The 16,851-nt window shown below is 42.7% G+C and overlaps 2 long non-coding RNA genes across 4 annotated transcripts in view; one reads left to right on the top strand and one right to left on the bottom strand.

Annotated features, from left to right (window-relative positions):
- Positions 1-11,386, top strand: part of LOC102549484 (uncharacterized) — a 49,998-nt gene extending 38,612 nt beyond the window's left edge. For all 3 annotated transcript variants that reach the window (XR_015629571.1, XR_015629567.1, XR_015629568.1), the window contains exon 4: positions 11,136-11,386. This is a non-coding gene — a long non-coding RNA (uncharacterized LOC102549484). The remainder of the gene's footprint in view (positions 1-11,135) is intronic.
- On the bottom strand, positions 11,247-15,939 carry LOC120094688 (uncharacterized). Its single transcript, XR_015629572.1, has 4 exons — positions 15,867-15,939; positions 12,849-13,005; positions 12,411-12,556; positions 11,247-11,336 (listed from the first exon to the last, which is right to left on the bottom strand). It is a non-coding gene; the product is annotated as an uncharacterized LOC120094688 (long non-coding RNA).
- Positions 15,940-16,851: the final 912 nt, after the last annotated feature.

The raw sequence follows: 16,851 nt of genomic DNA, 5'->3' as shown, positions 1-16,851 counted from the left end.
CATACTTCTTAAAAGCAACATATTGTTTTATATTTTTCCATCAATGGTATATAATGTTTGACTTAAATATTGAGTTTATTTCAACCAAGTACCAAAAAGAGTCAAGTTTGAAGCATCTAAAACTTAAATTGCCACAGATGGCTCTAAAAGGGATTTGAATTAGTACTCACTACCACAAAACAATGATTATCTTTTTATAGTTCTAAGCATCGGTTTTTAATTTGCAGACTGATTTATAGGGAAGCTAATCTCATATGGTCATTTATTTTAGGATAATATATAAAAATATAATGCCCGATGGTTACTAGGGATATACAGTAGTTTTACGTGGAGATGTGTATATTATTAGTGTTATCTAATTTAGAAACCACATCCCCAGTCCTGGCAGTGTGGACGGTTGTTTGCCTGTTTTCTATTAATACTCCCTTCAGGGATAAAATTGTGGTCATGTGTGTTCTGTTCTCTCAGACCCACCTGGAGTGATCTGTACCAGGGAGAATATGGCGTGGGGACGTGAGAGATATGAAACTTGTTAGCTACCATTTACATGCAGACTTTTAGAAATTTACTATTGTTTTGTTTTCCCCAGTGCTATAGACTTTTGTTGTTTTCTAGAGTTTTCTAGAAGGGGTGGGTTGGGAAACTTGGAATCAAGAACAAAATCTCCATATGAAGAGCTAATGAAGAGGCTAGAGCAGGGGTGGGAGGTTTGCCTGGTGGGGGAGGGGTAAGGGATGTAGGGATGAGGAGTTTGAAAAGGCTTCTTGTCTTAACTTACTTAACACTAGACTGCTACTTCCAGAACAATAAAGCATGAACACAGACTATTAGTTCCCTTCACACTTTGCCAGCCAAGTCCTCACGTTAGCACATTCGTGAATAAACTGTAGGTAACGCCACAGGTGAGTGAATTAGGGTAAAGATAGTAGAACTTTTCCAAAACAGACATAAGTCCTGCGAAGATCAGAGAAGTTCGTTTCACAAAGCTCCTCTGACACTGAGGGGTGGAATGTAACAGCTGAGCTTCCCTTAGTTGAGGACATCCTTAGAAGGGCAAGGTGAGTGGGAGGGAGGGGCAAGACACAGACTTGTGCAGATGGAATAAAATCGGCCACACACGGCAGTCATTTCTGAAGACAGGCATCGGGGCTCAGTATACAACCGGTTTTTGCTTTGCACTTGAGATAATTTCATAATAGAAAGTCAACAAATACTGTCCCATGTAAGAACTCAGAGCATTGAACATCTGCATTGCCCAGTGAATATAATCTGACCAGGAAACCTTCTTTTAAGTGTTATTTTATTTTCTCTTTAAATGAGAAAATTTCTCATATGACAAAAAATAGTACTTTTAACATTTTGCCATGACTTCTAATGGAACTTGGCCCAGCATCACTGGTAGCAGGGTTGGTTTTGTTTTTGTTTTATTTATTTATTTATTTTTTTTGTTTTTTGATGATCGTTGTCTGGGATTCGTGGATACCCTTTACATAGGGAAGCAACATTTCCCTCACACAAGGATCAAGGAAGTCAAAGAAAGTAATGGGAAATGTGGCCAGATACTGAGTAAGGTACAGGACCGTGACCCATCCACTGCCAGCCACTTGCTGGTGCTGTCATCACCCAGTGGGACTGCCAGTTTCTAAGGTCTATAAACTGTCACATCGCCATCACGTTGGTCTTATATTCTGAGGCTCTCTCAGCATTTTTCATTTCTCCAGAAGTCCATTTCCTTGCTTTGGGACACACCTCTTTCTTTGCTCATCAGAGATTTCTTTTTTCAGATCCTCTTCAGCTCAACACTCTGTGACTTCATACATAAACATCAGCCTGACATATTAAGTAACTAATGTGGATGGAATGGGTTGGAATTCTCAATTGCTTGTGAGAGGCTCCAGTAAGTGAAGGGACGCATTCAAATAATGAGAGGAAGGAGCAATTTCTCTACCCAGTCCCACATGCTCTCATTCAGAGAACAGCTTCAGACTGATTTATGAACATTTCCCATGAAAGCCTTTTCAGAGAAAGACAATTTCACATGCAGGGAAAATGGCAGGAATTATCTCTCTTCAAATACATTTTTGCCCAATGGGCTCTGCAGCATAATAGACCCCAATACCTTACTTTGCAGTCACTGACACCATTACCCACCTGCGCTCCTCGCCAGCCGGATGTGAGCATGAAAGATTCCGACTTATAATCCTGTTAGTCTGAAATTTTTGAAAACCACTGTTTTTATTGAATTAAAGTATAAAAAATGTCACCAGTACCAAGATGAAAAATAACTTTAAAAGATAAGGTCAAAATTAAATTAGCTCCTTACTTAAAATTATACTTTAACCCTAGAATTCATGCAGCATATTTTACAGTTTGCAGCTGACGCCACCAACCTGAGTTCTGTCTACTTACAGAAAGTGTGTGTGTGTGTGTGTGTGTGTGTGTGTGTGTGTGTGTGTCTCGGGGTGTTCAGATTCAATGCTGTAGGAAGAGGAAATCTAATTTTGACCTCGAGTCAAATAGATGCCCAAGTGAATTTTTGGTTTTCTTTTGCTGCATAAGCTGTAATTGCGAATACAGTTTCCTTCATCTAAAACAACGATTCCACCCTGAAATTTTCAAACAAAAATAGTTTGCAGAAACATTGGCAAAGGCCTCTTCAAAAGGAAGCATGGATTACAGGAACGGAGACAGAGATGGTGGGGATTTCATAGAGCATTATATATTTTCAATATTTTTTTCACAGAAAATGCGTTTTAAAAGTATTTCTTCACTAAACTTTAAAAGTAGATTAGTAGCTTGAATAGACTTAAAATTTTAAATAAGAAAAAAACAGCATTGCATGTAAGTTTAACAGAAAAATCACAATGATATGAGAAACCTTTCTACGCCGCATTAAAATAGAAACAAAATTGTCATCAGTCGATGACAAACTAAAATTTATAACTCCAATAAGATTAATAAAGATAGCCTAGTGGTGTAAAAATCAAATTTCTGAAAGTTTCCTGGCTATTTTTTTTAAACAAAATACCTGACAATATAACTTCCTGTTTAATTATAATAAATTATGTCATCTCCAACATTTCCAGCATTTTATAGAATGTCCGAAGTTTAAGCTGAACACCTCAACAAGCCTAGATTTTAACTGACTATGCACCTTTGTCCCACTATTGGCTGATAGCCAGCTCAGGACACAGGGAATTGCGGTTTTACCAGGCCTGTGTCCTGTTCCCTAGGAGGGAGGCAGAGGTTAATCACAAGCCCAGCAGCAGGTAAAACTGCCTGCCATCACTGTGACTCTTGGTGCAGAAGGTTCCGGTTTTACCCAGAGTTTCTCATTACTTCTCAAGATACCTTTTGTGTGCTACTATCTTTTCAAGAAATCCCAGTCCCACTCCGTGGCTTTCAAGTCCACTGATTACTGAGCATGCTTTTCATTGTAAAAATGTGTCTGAACATAGCGGCACCAGGGAATCTGTTAGCAGAGTTTGGAAATGTTTTTAATCCTTACTTCGTTGAGCATATCTAATTTGGAAATGGCAGCGACAGTCCAAAGAACAGGAGACGTATGCCTCATGCGAAGTACTCACTTCCTGGGCTGGCCGAGGAAGCTCGATTGTCTGCAAGTGGCCATTCTGCTGTTCAGAGGAGAGTTCTAAGGCTCTTAGTATATATTATTGTATGATTAAATACCATGAAAATAAAGGGCTTGAAAAGAAGTCCTAAGAAAGCATGAAGTCTTAAGGATAGCTTCTATGTCAGGAGAGGCTAAAGCATAGACTTGAAGCTAATGTTATTTCCTGAAGCCAAAAAGTGATCCTGTTAAAAAAGAAACTGCCCACCAAGACCTTCAGAAAGTACAAACAAATATGGCCTCCAGAATTGTCAAAATGATATAGCCACTGTGGATCCTTAAGGGGGTGGCAAATCATAAGGTAAGATCCAACGTCGCCGTTTGCATTTGAGGGCCTGGAAAGGAATAAATATTCTATGGGCCCATTTCAGGGAGAGGCTGTAAGATAAAGTTTGAGTGATTACAGTGTTTACATTATAAAAGCTTCAGAGAATTGGAGTCTTGATTTGGAAAGAGCAGAACTAGAGGTTGCCATCATATACTTAAAGAAAACATTTTCTGATGTGTATGTGGGAGAAAAAATAGTACTGGGACAAGGTAAAAGCCTTAACTGATAGATCTTGCACCTCTAATCATGAAGGAGGGGCAGGATCACCTTGTTAGATCCCAAAGCTATGTAAGACACAGGGCTCAAATCATCTGTTTGTGCTGATTGCAAAATTCAAATTAAGCTGTGCTCTTACTGGGCGTGCAATTCACAGAATCTTAATCTGTTAAACCAAACTGTAAGTACTGAAGAGCTCAGAGTCCACCCCACCCCCACACTGTTAAAGGAGTTGAGCTGCAGAAAGGAAATGCCATTTGTTCCATGGTGCATTCTGGGTGACAAAGATGTCCCTCCCCTTGATGTCCAGCCTGAAGTTCGTTCCATATACGACGTTGGGCCAACCAGTGACATCCCTAGGTAACTCAAAGTGTGTTACTCACAGCTGGGACTGCCTTCTTACAGGGACAGGGAGATTTAGACAAAACCAGATAATACTGTAGCCATTCTCAGTGGCTAGATCTGCATTCTAGAGCTGTTTTCAATGAGTCAGATGGAAGAAACAGTCAATAGCCTTCTAACACAAAATACCGTGCGGTCAGAGCGATGGGGTGTTGATCCCTGTGGGGAAGTACTACTATCAGTCTTTATCCCTACTGTGAATTTAATAGTTCCAAGGGTTTTGTGCTTTCTTCACGTCATGGAGTTTTACCATCTCCCCTAGGCTCTTCCAGGATTTCTAGCACACGAGGAGGAAATTTTAGTTCCCAGTTATATCTGTATGTTCCCCACAATTGTTCAAGCATCAAAAGCACTGCAGGATGGCCTTCCCTAGTGGAGCGCCCTCGCCTCATTCACTGTACAGAGCAGTAGCTCACACAGTCACCTGGTGATAATGAAGATATGTGGTTAGTCGGCTTTCCTGAGGCCAAAGGAAGCTGAAGTGCAAGCCAGATGCTGACTCTTGGCTGAGTACCAAACTTGAGGTCTAATCTCTCTGTGTCCCTAATTTGGAGTTTAGAAGGATACTTCTAGGAGCAAAATTTTGGTTTTTCAAAACATAGTTTCTTTATTTTTTATTCATTTTCTGGGGAAAAGAAAAAAAAACCCGTCCTGTTAATCAGAAATTAGCAAATTCCTGTAAGATCCACAAGATGGCGCTATGGAGTGGCATTTAGAAAAGAACTTTAAAAGCTGCTAGGAATACATTTGGACAGAGTCACATAATCACATAGCAACTGCCTGCAGACGAACCGTGTTTTTAGACGGCGTTGGTAAACCAGGTGAGTTTTTATAAACAGGCGTAGCTTTACTCCCGTGCTACTTATAAATATCTGACTCATTAGACTTTGCTTAGTTTTAGTTTTGGCCTCATGTTTTAAGAATATTTTGTGAGTTGAATTTGAATGTTGGCAAGGCTAAATTATAAAGGAAAAAGTACTGGACCGAAGCAGGCAAGTTTCTAATTCACACTATCTCCCGGAATCTCTGCATCTGGTCATCTGCCCATCTACTGTAGCTGTTCTCTCGTGGGGAGAGTAACCGACGTCTGAAGGAGCCGCAGCTTAGTGGGTAGAAGTGAGAAGCTGCTGACAATAAGGAACTGTCCCATATCAGAGTATTAATAAAGACAAGGCTAGGGGCTGGAGAGATGGCTCAGTATTTAAGAGCGCTTGTTCTTGCAGAGGCCCCAGTTCAGTTCCCAGAACCCACGGGGTGGCTCACAACAAAGAGTAGCTTCAGTTCCAGGAGCTCCAACTCCCTCTTCTGACATCCCCACGCTCCTGTACACGTGATACAGACGTACACACAGGCAAACGCTCATGCCTATAGCAATCTGTGAAAGGCAAAGGCAAGACTGAGGGATTTCACACAGTCATTCACTGCTTTGTTGGTTCATTTATCTGTCCACTTACTCATTTTTGCTTGCACTTATCTTCTCGTTAATCTATTAATTTACCACTTGCCTGTGCAGCCAGTTTTCAGTGTCACCGTGACTCAAGACACTACGAATACGATAAAACTTGCCTCATTTTTACTTAGTACAGGAGAAATGGCCAGCTATGAAATGATGTAGTAACAGGGCATGACTGGTCCTCATTCCTAAGTGTGAGACATTCTGAGGACAGGAAAGCCAGAGAAGAAATCATGGTAAAGAGTGTAGAATTTAGGGAGACTTTAGGCTGGGAATTGCATGCGGGATAGGGGTGAAGTCACAGACTGAAATTCTGTGACAACAGAAGAGGCTCACAATCATGGAAGGTATGTGGTGAGTATGTGCTGCTAAGATATAAAATCAATGGGAAATGTTGGAAAAAACATGTGTACTCCTCGTTTCCTGTCACCTTGACATGGAATTGAGTCATCTTAGAGAGGTTTCTCAACCTGTGGAAGGAGGGTGTTAAAGACTCTCTCACAGGGGTCACGTAATCTCCTGCATATCAGGTATTCACATCAGGATTCATAACAGTAGCAAAATTACAATTATGGGGTAGGGACAAAATAATCAACTGTTGGGGGTCACCACAACATGGGGCTATATAAAAGGGCCTCAGCATTAGGAAAGTTGAAAACAATTGTCTTAAAGGAAAGAACCTCAAATGAGAAAACTAGCATTGTCTAGTGAATGATGGAGAAGGGCCCAGCGCACTGTGGATAGCGCCATCACTGAGCAGGTGGTCCTGGGTTCTATGAGAAAGCAGGCTGAGCAAGCCATGAGGAGCAAGCCAGCAAGCAGCACCCCTCCATGGCCTCTGCATCAGCTCCTGCCTCTGAGTTCTTGGCCTGTTTGAGCTCCTGTCCTGAGTTCCTTTGGTGATGAACAGTGAAATGCAAGTGTCATCCAGACGAAACCTTTCCTCCCCACGCTGCCTTCGGTCCTGGCGTTTATCACAGCAACAGTAATCCTAACTAGGGCCGATGGAAACTCTGAAAGAACAGAGTAGGAAGGGCTACTAGGGAAGGGATCTTGGACTTCATCTCCTAGGCATTTTAAATTTAAAATAAAGTCAATTGAGGCACATGACAATTTACTTCTTTAGCTGAAAATATTGTAGGAATTCGTGTCCAGTGTTACTTTCCATTTTAAATTGCTTTGCAATAAGTTAATCTATCAGGGAAACAATATATTAGGTTTCTATTACATTTAGTAGTAAAAATACTGTCTATACAGGAATACCTTTCGGACTTGAGGCAGAATGTCACTGTCCCCTGGCTTGGAAGATTAGGCCAGATTGCTTTTGAATCTGTGGTAAGCGACCCTGCCTCTGCCTCACTGGTGCTGGAATTACATGGGTAGTTCCGTCACACCTGTCAGAAGCAGCCTTTCATTCACAAAAATTATATTGTGTGATATTTACTTTCATTATAACTTAAGGGCTGGGAAGATGAATACACAGGTAACCCAGTTGCCCCATGATTGTGAAGACTGTCGTTCAGACCTCTGAGGTCCACATAAAAGCCAAGCAGACATTGTGGTAAGCCTGTAACCTGCAATGGGATAAAAAGACAAGGAAGCTGTCTAGCCAGATTAGCCAGAATGGGAACTTGGGGATCAGCAAGAGACCTGGCCTCAGTGTGTGAGGTGTAGAGAACTGAGGTAGACTCGCGGCTTCAGCCTCAGGCCTCCATATGCATGTGCACATGTGCAAGGGCAGCCTTCCCATGTGGGCCAACAAGCGTGCAAACACAAGCATATGCACCATACATGTCCTTATGCAGAAATAAATAAGTAATATCACACATGTTTATTCAAGTGACCGTGTTTGTTCTAAGCCTGGACATACTTGAGAGGGCAAGTTACTCTGTGGAATGCAGCCTTCCAATTGGTTTATTGCTGAATATGTAAATAATTAACTGAGGTTGTCCCCCCCCCATATAAATTTCATTTTTAAACATTTTATTATTTGTTTAATGTGTATGGGTGTTTGGCCTGTGAGTATGTGTACCATGTGCATGCCTGGTGCCCTCGGAGAGCAGAAAAAGCTGCCAGATCCCTTGGAACTGGCGTTGCAGCAGTTGTGAGCTGCTGTGTGCATGTTAGGTTTTGAACCAGGGTCCTTTTGGAAGAAAAAAAAAGGCCAGTGCTCTTAACCACTGAGCCATCTCTCCAGCCCTCTGAAAAATGTCTTATAGTATCTTTTACTCAACCTTCTCTCCTTCTTATATTTTTATCAATGCTGTAGACAATCTAAGCTAAATAATTTAAAATATGCTCAATAATTTCAATAATTACTTCACAAGTATTCTTATTTTAGAGAAATAAGTCATATCTTCTATTAATAAATAAATAAAACCTGATGATAATTGTAAATTTTAATAAAACCAGTAGCATTCAGATGTTTGATATATTTGTTTCTGATTTACAAAATTTATTATCTTTAGATATTTTTAGTATTTTTTTAATTTTTTTAAAATTTGAACTAGGTTTTCAAATGTGGGTGGTTGAAACTATTGCTGAGGACAGGTCTGGGACATTCAGAATTTATGATCATAGATCGAATGCTGTAACTTGTGATAGAAAATGGGTTGAGCACAGAAAACAAAAACTGGTCATATCTAAAACCAATACACCCACCTCACAGCCACCCAAAATTCCCCACAAGGAATACTGCCCTCTTTTTGCCCAAAATAGAGGAATAAAAATACCAGTGTTAGAAGTGACAGATGCCCCGGGCAGGGCAGGGCTGTTACAGTCTTCCCAATAGTTAATGACACGGTAACCATACTGCTTTCCTCCTTGCTGTTGTCTGAGCTGTAATTGTCGACTCTGTTTGATTGCACACTCTTGACTCCTTCCTCCTCCTTCCCAAAATTTCATCCTTCTGGGTTCTCAACCATTTTGTGTATTAATTAAGACCTTTGATGGATCCTTCTAGACTTAAAAGTCTGATTGTATTTATTTTCCTTTCTATCAACTATTAAAACCCTTTCAATAACTTATAAAGTTATATTCCACAGTGCTTTCATTCTGACAGCACACCCTAGTTCTCCTTTCGAACTACAGACTAATCTTCAAAAGAAAGAATGATGTTGTTATGAAAGGTACTTGAATTGATTACTGGTTTTAAAAGACACCTTGGAGCTCAGGGAGGGGCCTCAGGAAAGCAGAAATAGGGACAGTGTTAACCTGCAAGGGACTTTTCGTGTGCCCTCTTAGAACACAATTCTTTCTTCAGTGCATCCTTCTAGGTGAGACATTATCTAGGTGAGAGAGATTTGAGGAAATGCCAGATGAACTCAATAGATCCCTTTTGCCCTGAATGCCAAGGAATTTTCTTTTATAATCTATTTAATTTTCTTTTATGTGCCTTGGTGTTTTGTCTGCATGTGTCTGAGTAAAGGTGTCAGATCCCCTGGAACTAGAGTTACAGACAGTTGTGAGCTGCCGTGTGGGTGCTGGGAATTGAATCCCAGTCCTCTGGAAGAGCAGCCAGTGCTCTTAACTCCTAAGTCATTTCTCCAGCACTCAAAATCTCAGGTCTGTTTTTTCTTTGTTTGTTTTTTGTTTTTGTTTTGAGATAGGGTTTTTCTTGTAGCCCTGGCTGAACTGGTACTTTCTCTGTAGACCAGGCTGGCCTTGAACTCACAGAGATCTACCTACCTCTGCCACCTGAATGCTTGGATTAAAGGAAGGCTTCAATCAAATGTTTTCCACAAGCTAGTTCTCATGTCCTAGGCCTGTAAGTCAGCACTTGGGGGTATGTAGGGGCTGAGATAGGAGGATCTTGACTTCAAGGCCAACCTGGGCTACCTAGTCTTAAAGAGTTAGTCTCAAAACAAATGAGAAGAAAAAAGGTCTCCATGAGTTAGACTTCAAGCCCAAAAGTGCTGTGTAATGACCCCGGCCCAAGGAAAGATGAAGAAAACACTATAAACAGCAGCACAGAAAACTCATCTGTCTCACTTCTTCCTAAAAACTAACATGAGATGAAAAAGCACATTGAGAAAATGTAAATTCCTTTAGCCACTGAGCTGCACTGTAAAGGACAAGCCAGCAGGAAAACCATTAAGCTTTCCGTCTGAATGTCTTGCAACCAGAGCTCGCAAATCTGCCCAAGAGCAACTGAGCAGATGCTCTCCAGCGAGCATTTCTTTCCAAACACAGGACGGGGAGATCAGGAGGTAGAAAGCACTAGACCCTCACTTCTCACGCATTCACGCGATTCTCACGCGGACAGGCCTTTACCTTCTTGCTGTCAATAGGATTGCCTTTCAGTTGCAGACATGCAGGCACATTAAATGACCCTTGAGTAAATGTGACTCAGCGACAGAGGAGCCTGCAAGTACAGAGGTAACTGGCGATCGCTGGGCTGCTCCCGATCACAGCAGCACTCAGCATTCACCAATCACAGCAGCACTCAGCATTCACCAATCACAGCAGCACTCAGCATTCACCAATCACAACAGCACTCAGCATTCACCAATCACAGCAGCATTCAGCATTCACCAATCACAGCAGCACTCAGCATTCACCAATCACAGCATAACACTCAGCATTCACCAATCACAGCAGCACTCAGCATTCACCAATCACAGCAGCACTCAGCATTCACCAATCACAGCAGCACTCAGCATTCACCAATCGCAGCATAGCACTCAGCATTCACCAATCGCAGCAGCACTCAGCATTCACCAATCACAGCAGCACTCAGCATTCGCCAATCACAGCAGCACTCAGCATTCACCAATCACAGCAGCACTCAGCATTCACCAATCACAGCAGCACTCAGCATTCACCAATCGCAGCAGCACTCAGCATTCACGTTGGGAGTTTAAGTTCTCAATGATAAAACCTTGCACGGTGACACCATTCCTATCACTTAGTGGTCAGTGCATCCCGCACTTTATGGAGTTTTCTGAATATAAGGATACGTTCTAGGATTGTAACAGCCTTAGACATAATCTCGTTCTTTAAGTGAAATTACCAGAAATTGTGAGTGTTTTTATCGGCACTCAAAACTGACAGCAATGAAAACACAGCCTTGCAGAGAGGACAGATGCTCTTTATTTTATTTCTAGGTTCTGTGGAACACTGGGAAGCAGAGAAGGGCAAGAACTGAATGAAGGTGGATCACAGACTGGGGCACTGTCAGTGAATTACATGTGATGTGGTGGCTCTTGGCGAATCAGATGCTTAAGTGATCCCAGTTCCAGCCAATAACTACACCGCCATTCTGCTGTGCCGGTCCTCACGACAAGTGATCAGCTGACTAGAATTCCCTATTATGTTAAACAAAACAAAACAATAAACCAAAACTATGTGTCTAGAATATCAGGATGAAAGAAGCAGTTCCTGGTGGACACGTCACTGAGGTTCTCTCTCATTCTGTTATTAGGACTGAAACGATTAAAACCATTTAACTAATCAAATGCTGATACTATAGGCGATGGGCATGTTTCTGTTATCAAGTGTAACATGATTTGGACATCGGTCCTTTTTAAAATTTTATTTTATCCTGCGTGAGCGTGAGTGCCGGGGGAGTCTAGGAAGGGCATTGGCTGCCTTGGAACTAGTCACAGGCAACCGTTGCTGGTGCTGGGAAGTGAACTCCAGTCCTCTTCAAGAGCAGCAACTATTCTTAACTACCACATGGTTTCTCCAGCCTGTCACCTTCTCTTGGCCTCCACTGCCACCGCACATGGAGGTGGCCTTGCAGAGGGAAGTTATCCACATGGTTTTCTCCAACCCTTCCAATGATAGTCAATTAGAAAATAGATGTGTGAGGGCGATGGTTAGAGTCATTGTCTGAATTGAGGTTAGTTTGTGAGACGATGTGTGAGGGCTTGTATTGACTAAACTAACTGATGCTGGAAGGCCCATCTTAACCACAGTTGGAACCCCTACCTCAGCAGGAGATCCTGGACTACATAAAATCTGTAAGGAAGCTCAGCACTGGCAGCCATGTGTCACTCTGCTGCTCTCCCCTACTGGATGTCATGTGACTAGCTCTCCCCAGTCCTGCTGCTGTGACCTTCCTCCAGTTAAGAGTCAAATAACCTCCCTCTCTCTTAATGTGCCTTTGTCAGGGTATTTTACCACAGCAACAGGAAAGAGACTAAGACACACAATCAGTTGAATTGTTCTGTAAAGTATTTCAAAATTCTGAAGCATAATGGGAAACTCAGCAACACTCAACCCTAGACTCCCGTAGCTCCATGAGCCACAGTTGTGGATGTCTCCCCTTTAGCCTCTTCAGCTCACACAGCACAGGGACAGCTCTTACAGGATCTAAGCGCTGCCCATTCGTAAGATGGAAAAAGCAGAGTGGCATGCTCTCCCCCTCGTAATCTTACAGAAGCCGTGGGAGGAAAGGGCGGGCGGGCGACGGAAGGCTCAGGCGTCTCACTTGTCCTCTGTCACAGGGCTGCTTTCTTTCTGGACAGGAGTCATAAGCCAAAGCACCAATGGCCAGCAGGTAGACTCAGCAACAGAAGCAATTCTATGGAAGAATTGAATGCCACAATGGAAAAAAGAGAGACTCGAGGAGCAGTCAGCTCCTGTAAATAGGGAAGTGGGCGAGATAACCTGGGGAGAGCCTCGTCCCACAGTGATGCTCTTCTGTACTGGAGAACACACTAGTGCTCTCGGTCTTGTTGCTGACCTCCTCAAGGACCCGTCTCCATGGTGACTCACGGTGAGAAGGCAAGCAGGTTGGACAGATCCCCAAAGAACACTGGGCCTGGGCCCACTTCCCATTCATTTGAGCTTGGAAAGGTAACATGAAGATTTACCTATAGAACTGTATTTTTCTTCCTGCCCCAGTGGCCCTTCCTGGAAGAGAGATCTTTGCCAAGAGGGCTAGAGGATGTAGGAAGCCATCTTTTTCCGGGAAGATGCTGCAGCCTGAATCCCGACAAGTTCCAGTGTCATAAGCTGACCTCTGGAGATCTGTGAAAGGGTTGCATGGAATATTTAGCACGCTGCCTGCTTTTTACCAATATCAGTCATCCAAAGTCAGTGCCTCTCAACCTGTTGGTCACAAACATCAGAACACACGCGTTTCCAATAGTCTTGGAACGCCCCCCCCCCCCCACCATACATTTACTTTTGTGGCTACTTCACACCTGGTGAGTTTGCTACTGAGCGGTACCTCCTCGGGTTCTAAGCCCGCTGGAAATAATGCGTCTTCCAATGGTCACAACCCATAGGTTGAGAACCACTCCAGGGACCTCAATTTTTAACTATCATGGAAGAAACTTTGGGCATTGGAAGAGTTTTGGAAGATGGAAACTCAAGCTATAAGTAACACAAGTTTTCAGCAAAAAAGATGAGGGAAACAAAGGACAAGGTTCTGGTTTAAAAGCCAACTCCAAATACCTGGTCAAATGCTGAGGTTAGAAGAGTATTGATCCTTACGTTGAAATGGATATGTATCTCTTCATGCATTTCTGTGCAGATTCACTACACACACACACACACACACACACACACACACACACACACCCCTACCTAAGTGTATATTTAATTCCACAAGATCCCAGAACACTTTGGGGGATTTCAACTGATAAGCCAACCTCAAAGGGACTGATTCTTGCAACTAAAACACAGACACCTCTGGGGTGAAATGTGGCAACAGTTTGACAGGCATAGCAGTAGGCTAGAAAGGATTCATCCAATTAAAATTATGGAATGAATTTTGGCTGGCAGAACATAATTACCAGCCTTGGAATGGGTCCAGGATCCTGAGGTTAACACCCTCCTCTTGCCAACAAGCCTCCTACCTGCCAACACTCGGAGATGGAGAAGGCTGGATCTGACATAATCGCACATAATACTGTTGTGACACCTTACACAATGATGATGATGTGCGAAGCATCATGAACCTGGGTTTTTTTTAACACTCATTATGTTACTTACTTTTATGCCACATTAGGCTAGAAACCAAATGTCCACATAAATGTTAATTTCCTCCAAACCGTGTTTAAAAATTATAATTAGAAAATTAAAAATAGATTTAAAAATTAATTTATTCCGTCAAAGTCGCTATTTGGTGATTATTTCACTTTCAGAAATGAAACTAGATTAGAAATGGTGACATTAAACCCTTGTTACATTAAGAGGAAAGAAAACAACAACAACCAGAAACAGGTCCTGATTTTTTTTGTTTTGTTTTGTTTTGTTTTGTTTTTTTGAAAATGTGTTCTCAAGGTTGACTGGCCTTGGGGGGTGGGGGGGCGGTGGAGAAGGAAATGCCTAAGTATCTTCCACAGTCCTGGGAAACTGACTAAATGAGGATGTGTAAGTGCGAAAGGGTGGGGGGTTCAGCTCCTCTGGAAGGAGGGCCCTGCATGGCTAGGTGGTCCCAGAGAACCTAATGCTTGTCTTGTACGTCCTCTTCGGACTTGGTAACTGCAGTCACCAAGAGTTCCTTGGGTAACTGCAGCCTGGGAGTATAGGCCCTGAGAGGCCTTTGTCCCTGCCCCACTCCTCAGCCACCTCCTCCAGGGACTGGTTTTTGGTCTATCACCTGAAGTCATCCCAGGCTGTATGGGCTGGCCATATCAGATCTTTCTGTTCCAAATCACCAAAAAGAATAGGTATTGCTTTTGGCTGCCTTCTAAGAGCAAAGGCTGTGCCACCTTTTGCTGGGAAGGAAAATTTCTCCAACAGCATCTTCGTATGATTTAGCTAGTCCATGGGGAATCAGAACATGGAACGAGTGGATGAGACTAATCCTTTCCCTTGCACTGTTAGGGTTGCCATAAACACCATTTGTTAAAAAGCATAATTACGTTGGGAAAGTGCCTGATGACACAATTAAGCTGCATAAACACACTGAAAACAAATGAAAACCAGGACACACCCACACCCCCTGTGTAACGTGATTTTTCTGTTTACACAGAAGAGAGAGGCCTGGGTTGCTTTATTTCATCATTATTAATGTCTGGAAAAACCAAGGGATTGTATTTTTCTGAGTTTTCAATAATCGGGCAGCGGAAAACCTGCCTGTAGGCTGGAAAGCAGCTGGGAAATGGGCGAGCAGTGGCCAGTGTGCACTTGCAGAGCAAGAGCGTCCGACCTTAGCCATTCAGGGGACATTTTTGCCACTGCACTATCGTCCACTTGGAGAACTTTCCCAGACAAAACAACCCACTTTAAACATTTGAAGAACGAATTCACTAGGGCCTTCCTCCTTTTCAGGTATGATATTTGAAAAAGGCACACACTGTGATAGCCTGATCCTGAGTTATTTTCTTATATTTTGAGGTATTTTGATTCTTTTTGATTATAATGTTGTTTCAGGCATGGGAAATAAGTTGCCAAATGTCTGGTGTTCTGCAAGGAATTAATGTAGCCTCCCAAGTGTGTGTGATTAATACATTTGTGACCAAAGAGTAAGTCCTACTTTTGGCATGATTGGGTAGCATATATGAGAAAATATGTCTCTCAGTTCAAGGAGGAGAATCATAGAAAGATTAATTTTAAATTGGTTTAGAAACTTTAGTGATCAAAGGACAAGAAAGAGCTTAACAAATCAAATAACTGCTTTAGGACCCACCTGGGCCAAGGTGTATGGCGATATCTACCTATTATCTACCTACTTAGCTGTCACAGGCCTTTTTTTAAATTAAAAAAAAATCAACATATTATAACCTCTACTTTTCTGCATTTCTCCAAGAACTTAGTTTCACAACACAATGATCCGCCTACTTGTTAAACAGAAGCCTGGAAAGCAGAATAAGTTAAGCTGAGAAGGGCCATGCACCTTCCCGTGGAAGAGCGAGCTTCCACAAGGAAGTTCCACTCACTTCACAGGCAGGCAGAGCCATTTGCCCATTTGTTCCAGTGCTGTTATCATGTTCCTCATGTGCATGTCCAGTGCACACGACCGTGTACACCCAGGATACTGCTCCGGCCAGTCTGATGACAATTAGAGTTGAGTGTTCATGTCACAATGCCCTGCTGTCCAGGATGGTAGGATTTGCATGGTTAGTGAACACGGAAATAACCCTGAGCTGCAGAGACGGCAGCAAAGAATCCTTTTCCTTTTGTTCATTCTATCGCCTCTAGCCCGGGGCTCTTTTTGGCAGCCCGTTTACCTCAGAAGCCAGAAGAAACTGTTGAGAGCAGAGCAAAGCAGGTCCTGGGAAAAGCGGCATGAACAGCTGGCAGCTGCTCTGACTGCTGCCCCACCCACCGCATCCATACTCCTGAAGGACTTCCTGGTCCTCAGCGGACCTGTGGGCGTACTGAGATAGACCACTTCTTCTGGCGTACACACTTGGTCTTTTCAAATGGCTGTGTTAGCTTAGCTCTGCAGGTTTGCACACTGGTTCATGCACGAATCACTGAGATGCCGATTGTTCAGGGTGCTGTTAGGATCCTGAGAAGGATCTGTTCACCCCCCCCCCCCACCCCCCATGTACTGTTTCCTTCATGGGCCACTTGCTTGGTCACTAGTGGAATAAGCATCATAGACTATACGTCATCATTTTTATTCAGAGAGTTACATGAAAAATAAGCTCTCTAAAAGCCAAGCAGTGTTCAAATCACTCTTACCACACAGTCCACGCTATCTTTACAGTATTATTATTGAGCCTGCATTTTTTTCTGTGCAAGGACTATTGGACAATTACATGTGAATGATGGGCACAGGGTCACCCGATGGTAAATCAGTGGAGATTGAGACTCAAGCCTCCTTCTCATGGCCAGCACTACCAAGAGATGTTACTAGGTGTCTGTCACACACCCCCCCCCCAAAACATCCCTTTGGTGATGCATAGTTTAAATATC

This window comes from Rattus norvegicus, chromosome 9 (genome assembly GCF_021556685.1).
Source record: "Rattus norvegicus strain SHRSP/BbbUtx chromosome 9, alternate assembly SHRSP_T2T, whole genome shotgun sequence".
Taxonomy (NCBI): domain Eukaryota; kingdom Metazoa; phylum Chordata; class Mammalia; order Rodentia; family Muridae; genus Rattus; species Rattus norvegicus.
The sequence above is the reverse complement of the archived record's forward strand: the minus strand, read 5'-3'. Positions and strand labels throughout refer to the sequence as shown.